This window comes from Coturnix japonica, chromosome 1, assembly GCF_001577835.2.
Source record: "Coturnix japonica isolate 7356 chromosome 1, Coturnix japonica 2.1, whole genome shotgun sequence".
Classification (NCBI taxonomy): Eukaryota; Metazoa; Chordata; class Aves; order Galliformes; family Phasianidae; genus Coturnix; species Coturnix japonica.
This window is the reverse complement of record NC_029516.1, coordinates 111138744-111145844: the sequence shown is the minus strand read 5'-3', so window position 1 is coordinate 111145844 and position 7101 is coordinate 111138744.

Here is a 7101-nt window from a genome sequence, read left to right as displayed (position 1 = left end):
TACTTTAGAAAATCAAGCCCTGAAATCTGATGCATAGAGAAGCTTTAGTAGTGTGCAGGCTGAAAAGGATTAAAAAGTCCTTGTCTTCTTTTAAGTCTCCCTCAGAAACAAGTATCCTCAGCTTAGCATAACTGTGAGGAGCACCAGTGCTGGGACCGGAGTGTACAGAAGGGCACACCCTGGCAGCTGCTGGCCTGATGCCTGACTCAGATAATTACCTGGTTAGAAGAATACCTGTGCATGTCTGGCCCCAGGGAGGAGTAGTCTGGTAGGGAGGTACCAGCAGTTTTATACCAAGCTTACATATAAATGACAACCTGTTACAAGGTTTAAGTAGTTCTGCATCTGTCTCATACCTCAAACCCTGTTGAATTACACCCAGGTTAGCACAGTTTCCTCCGCTGAGTTGGCAGAGTTGTCGGTAAGGTACATAGTGACCCTGACTGGGGTGAAAAACAGCCAACAATGTTTTCTTTTCCAGTGAGAGCATTTCCCTGCCTCAGCTCTCCAGGCAACTGCATTAAGACTTGTGCCAGCTCAACAGTGATGTTCAGGAAGGAAGTTATGGAGAGAAGGACAGAAGTCCTCCAGCAGGAACTGAGGCTGGAAACTTGCTGAAGCCAAATGGTATTTTCTGCTTCCCTCCTTATTTTGTACTAAGCAGTCAGCAAGTGCTCTGTCCTTTGGCTACTGCAGTGCTAAAACCTCTGGGGACTCTAGCTCTTGATGAATGATGAATGTATTTACATAGGTATACTTATATAGGCAGAGAAGACAGTTGCTGCTGCTTTGGCACATCTAAAGTCCTCTCTGGAAGGGCAGGAAATAAGGCTAAGTATGACAGATTTACTGTGAACCTCCCACTGACATCTACTTCCAGTTTTGGCAGCTATTTGTTCCCTGTCCATAAGCCTGCTCCTTTGTGGTTTTACCATTCCCCTCTCTTCTCATGTCACAGGGCTCTGTGCAGGGAGAAGCAGAGGTGACAGCCTTCCAAAATGAGCGCAGCCAGCTCCAGACCAGCACAGTCAGTGTGCTTTGCACCTTCTCTGACCCGCTAAGCATGTCATTTGCACCCTGTGAGAAGAGGATTCTCCTTGCCTCCCACTCCCAGGTGCTCAGGGAGACTTGCTGACATGCAATATATGGCTGCTTGAGGGGGGACCCCAGGGCATGGCTGACTCAGAGCTGTCAGCTCCCTGCCAAGGGGCAAAACAAGAGGTGCGAACTACAGAAGGCAGAATTTGAAACGATGCTGCTCACAATAAATAGCAAGCTGAGCCTGCCATAAGGCAAACAGATGGATACGGTGCCCTTTGGTTCTCTCCGGCTACAGAAGTAATTCTTTCTTGAGTCATGTGTAGCAACGGTACAATTATTTTTGGACCATCACCAAGACACCACTGATATTACAATTCTGTCCATGGTACAACCGCTGGCAATTACTTGTTGCAGCAGAATGTAGCAGTGTGTTTAGATGCATTACTTTTCATTGTTAGATGTTTTCACAGTTCAAATTTTCTGAGTGTCATGTAAGGCAGATCACGATTGTGTCTGAGTGCTCAACCTGAGATATATTAGAGGACTCTGGATCCAGTTAAGCACAAAAAAAACACTTCTCTGTAGAACAGCCAGGAGGACTCACTACAAATTCATGCTTTCTTCCTGATATATTCTCCCTGGAAGTAGAGTCACCTCTATGTGGTCTGTTCCTTCTGTCCTTACTTCCTTGTGGGCTTCAACATCTCACAAGCAGCCGATGCCTCATCTCTTCTTCTGCAGTCCTTAATGAATTTTCGGATTCCAATACTTTGCCAGAACTTATTTACCTGACAGATGACTGCAGAAAATGTTTCCATCATTTTAAGATCTACTGCAAATAGGATATACTACAGAGAGAAGCTCTGGTGCTGAGCAGGATTATAAAGCTCTATTTTCCCCTCTTCCCCTTCACACCAGCAGTTGTGGCATATGCTCAGAATTTGACATGGCCACAGCTGAGCAGCAACCCATTTAGATCTGGGTTGCATCTGCCTCTAGAGACACAGGTGGAATGTGAGCCATCTGTCCAATGCTAAATGCAAGACAGCCCAGGGATCGTGCCCTTGCATGACTTTTCCTTTTATTTCCTTTAACTAAATAGATTAACCATTCTTGATCTTCTTGCAAGTTTGAAAATAATGGAGGGTTGGAAATTGCAGCTGAGAAAATGTTTTGGGGGGTACAATAAAGTCATTGACATACTGGAGTGAGTCCAGCAGAGATCAACCAAAATGACTCGAGGCAGAGCACATGATATGAGAGGAAAGGGTGAGAGAGCAGCTGGGTTTGCTCAGCCTGGAGAAGAGAAGCATTGCTTAATGAGATGTTGCAGAAAAGATGGAGACATTCTTTCTGCCTATAAGTTGCAACTGACTAGCTATCAGAAGCAAACTTGTGACAGTCAAGGGGGTCAAACACTGAAACAGAGAGGCTTGGGAACCACCATCCCTGGATATATTAACAACATCAAGGGTCCTGAACATCCTGATTTAACTGCAAAGCTTGCCCTGCCTTGAGTGTGGTATTGGAGCAGGTAACCTCCAGAACTCTGTTGTAAATTAAAATATTCTATGATTCCATTATAATTTAGAATGGGAAAAAAAGGCAGGAGACCAGCAGGGACTGTTAGTGGATAGCATGAGCACTAGTCAACAGAAGCCATATACAGTTTATACCAATTATTCATTATGGCACAAATGGTTTCCTTGCTCTGTCACTACATGTATTGCTTGGCTTTGGTCTGCAGTCGCTGCTTTTCTCCAAAGGGTGAGAAGAACACTGGCACTGTGGTATCTCCTCTGGTGCTGTCCACAGCAGGCAGCACCCAGTCACACAACAGCTTCAGTGTTAGCCTCCTTAAAGGTTGTCTTAAGGCAGTTCTTTGACTTCAAGTGTTTAAAAGCTGTATTAGGGCAAATAAATGCAATACTTGCATTTCAACATTCTCACCTCGGGCACTGGTATCCCTTGTTATCTGTGCTGTCTCATGGCCATGATGGAATTCCCACTAGCAGCAGGGATACCCCTCTAACTCTGAAGACTGAAACAGAGAAGTCTACACAAAGGAAGAAGCTAATGACACCTTTGACTTGCTAAGGCTGCAGATCCAAGCCTGTACCCACAGCAGCCTGTGTCCTTGGTCTATATTCCTTTGGCAGAGATCTTTGCCATGGGACACTATGAGCTTGTGGTCTCTTAACATTTGTTCTTACTTTAAGAGCTAGTGTTGACTTTGTCTACCTTGCAATCTCTCAAAGTACCTTTAAGATGTGTTTTCTGGAGTTCTGCAATATAATATATAAATACTAGCTAATGGTGAAGGATTCGCATACAGGAAGGCAATGAAACAACAGAGTCAGAGAGAGCCCATGGAGAACAACTTTGGATGTGCTTGGAAGAGAACATGTATACTCTGTTATAAATACAGGATATATTCACTGACTCGATAAGTGCTCAGACACCTGGAGAATTACATGTGATACAGGAAATACGGAAATCCACACTGGAAACCTAATTTCATGCTTTTAAACTGGCATACAATTTTTTCTTGAGCAGTAAGACAGTGACAAACAAGCTGAAAACCCTTGACCGGTAAGCCTAATAAAATACAATAACTGATACAGTATCAGACAGTATCTAATAAAACAAACAAACAAACAGAAAACCCAACCAAAACCGCCAACAATAAAAAAGATAAACACAAAAGGAGTGTGACTTCATTGAGGGATGAATCATAGGTAATTTAAGGAGCCCTCCTGTTGTTTCTGCCAATTGCATCAGGTACCTGAGTGAGCAACACCTTAACTGCCTACTGGTTCAAGAGCTCTGCCACAGGTTAGAAGACAAAGAAGAGGAAAAAACACACCCTAAGGCTGTATTTAGCGACAACAGACAGGGCGTGGGGCAGCTCTGTTGGAAGCACCTCTGTTTCACCCTGTTTATTGCGAGGGCTTGGGAAGGTGGCTTTGGCCTGTTGCTGCAGAGGGTGGTGATTTCTCAGGGTGCAAACAGCTTTGTGAATGCACAGAGAAAACCTCCGGGGCCACTTTCAGGATGACTCAGAGACTAGGAAGAAAGGTGCTCAAGTGGTTGTCCCTGCAGTCCCCTCCTGCAGTGTTTTGGTCCTCAAACCTGCCTGTGGTGAGGGCTGGGGTGGTGGGAGGTGCAACACTGCTCCAGGGCAGGGTGCTGCACTGAGTCACCACCAGCTGCCCAGGGTGACACACTTTGAATCTAACAGACAATAAAATAAACTGAGTAATGCTTGATAAACTGAAAGCAAAATGCAAAATAAATAGCATGTGGATTTCTCACTTGCCCCCGGATCTCCTTCCTTTTTAAATCCTCAATAAAACATCCACAGATGTTCTGGAGCACCTCTTCTATAAAGAAGGGTTGTTCTTTGGCTTGTTCAGCCTGGAGAAGGCTCTGGGGATACTTCATTACAACTTTCCAGTACATAAAGGAGATAAAGGGATCTTATAAACAGGAGAGAGATTGACTTTTTGCCCTGTCTGATAGTGATAGAATAGGGGGAAATGGTTTTAAACTAAAAGAGGAGAGATTTAGTTTAGATGTTACACAGAAATTCTTTACTCAAAGGGTGGTAAGGTACCCAGAGAAGCTGTGGTGCCCCACCCCTGGAGGCACTCAAGGCCAGGTTGGATGGGGCCCTGGGCATCCTGAGCTGGTCAGGACCAGGCTTTGAGCCACCCCTTGGTGTGTGTGAAATAAACAGTAGTGGGACTGGGCCTTGGATGCCAACATTTAATTCCTTAAAAGGTCACTTGTGTTTTTGGTGCCTATGGGATCCTAACAAAGGTTGATGGTTAGCCTCGCAGTTGTCTTGCTCTTGTGGTAGTAACTGCCACTCAAGTTTGTCAGAGGTTTGGTAAGGCAAGCACTGAAGTGTGACAGGAAGTGAGAAAATGTACAAAAACAGGAAAAGAGGGGGAAATGAGGATGAATTTAAGTGTTGTGGGCTTCACTGGAAGAAACTGAAAGCCCGACAGAGCCTTGAGATGAAGAAATAAGGTAGAATGTCACCTCATATGGAACAGAGGGGTCAATACATGCAGCAGCAAGATTATCCTGTCCCTGTTAATGGCAGTTCATCCCATGGCATGAGAGTTCCACCAAGGTTTGTGAGGAGATCAGTCTGGGAATCTTCACTGTCATCCCATGAAAATAGTTGAGATTTCAAGGCATGGCAATGGAAGTGACACTTCTTAGTATACTGTACTTAGGAAACATGTTTGGAGAACTGAACATGTTTTCTGCTGGAAAATGATGTCTTTGTGTAGGGTCAGCAGTTGACAGGGAAGGGCCTTCTGTTTGCTCCTCACTGTAGGGGCTACAGAGGACAGCTCTTGTACTCACACCTTTTGCCCAGAGGAGCACAATCCCTGGCTCCAGCTCAGGCAAGACACAGGCTTTGCACATGGCCCAAGGAAGATCACCAGCATCTGCAGAGCTGTGGCATCAACAACTTTGCCTTGCAAAGCAGCTGGGCTCACAGGGGTGACCTCCTAACTCCAGTGTAAAGAGGGGCAATTCCTAGGAAAATCAACAGGCTTTAACTTTCCAGAAGTCATCCATGTGAAAACTAAGGCAAGAAATGCTAACAGGTTTTAAATGAAGAGCATCTTGAGTGGAATACACTGCCATTGCTGCTGCTGTTATTACTATTTATCACTATTCATAATGAATTGCTCTATTCTTCCTGACAGTTGAAATGTCCCCCTGGTAGGAGCTGGGTGAGCTACTTCCCTAGAGATGGGGATATTTTCAGGCCTGTGCACTGTGGTGGGTCACACCAGGGCAGCAGGATGAAGGGGGACTGAAAATGTAGGCTTATTATGTAGTACTTCTGCTTGTATGCAGCAGGCAGTAAATATTACCAGCAATGGGCAACAGTGAGGCCTTGCCCTGCAGAAGACTTATTTAGTTCAAGATTTTGAAAAGAGTACTGCAACAGGTACAGTTTCACAAGCTTTGGTCCTGTAACAGAAAAAAAGCTCTGCCCCAAAACACATGCAGCTGTCCGTGGGAAAAGGATGGATTTCCTCTTACTTCAGACTTCCTGCTACATTGCTCAGGGATTGCATGGAGACAGCTATGCATGGCTTGGCATGGGGGAGCTGAGCAAAGCAGCCATATATCATGGGCACCTCTGTCTGCACCTGTATGGGTCTCTCCCTTTGTTCACACTCACTGAGCCCTTGCTAAAGCCCCTTCACTCTGGGAAGCCCAAAGATGAACAAGGCTGAAATGCTAGCAGCAGTGTCCTATACCGCATGGATACCCAGCAGCCTGTGCCAGCATTTGATCCTGGGGTGCTCATGTACATCCACGGGCAATGCTGGTGCAAAACAGGCTGTACCAGGCACACAGCTCACGAGGTGTGAGTCTCATTTGAATTCCTTGACACACCAACCTTTTATAAGGTAGGAAATAATGCCTTAAGTGGCAGCCTAGATAGAGCATTTTAAACTGATGTTCAGCTCATGGTACACATCCTAGCAGAACCATGCCTGAAAATTGAAAACAACTGCATTCTAATTTCATTTTCATGTAGAGAGTGCTAAAATCACATCTTTTTATGCAGCCCTTCACATAGCATTTACTGCTTTCATGCTCAATACTGAATTTCTTGTGTGCTCTAATTGGTTTTGTATCCGCTGTAACATGACCTCACTCAAGCAGCACACATCAGCTGCTTTGGTTCTTTCCCCATTTTACTCAGTACATGCACTGGGTGCATGTGTTGAAGTTTCCACAGTGTTTTAACCAGTTTTGACTCAACAGCAGAATGAGAAAAGAATGAAATTTGTGAGACGCGCGTGGGATGGCTCAGCCTTTTGTTTTCCAAAAACATGGCATGTAAGCATATGCACCTTCATTACTAAAATAAAATAAAATAAAATAAAATAAAATAAAATAAAATAAAATAAAATAAAATAAAATAAAATAAAATAAAATAAAATAAAATAAAGGGAGAGGGGGAAGCAGGAAGGCCAAAGATGTTTAAAATACTTTCATGAGCTGCACAATGATCGG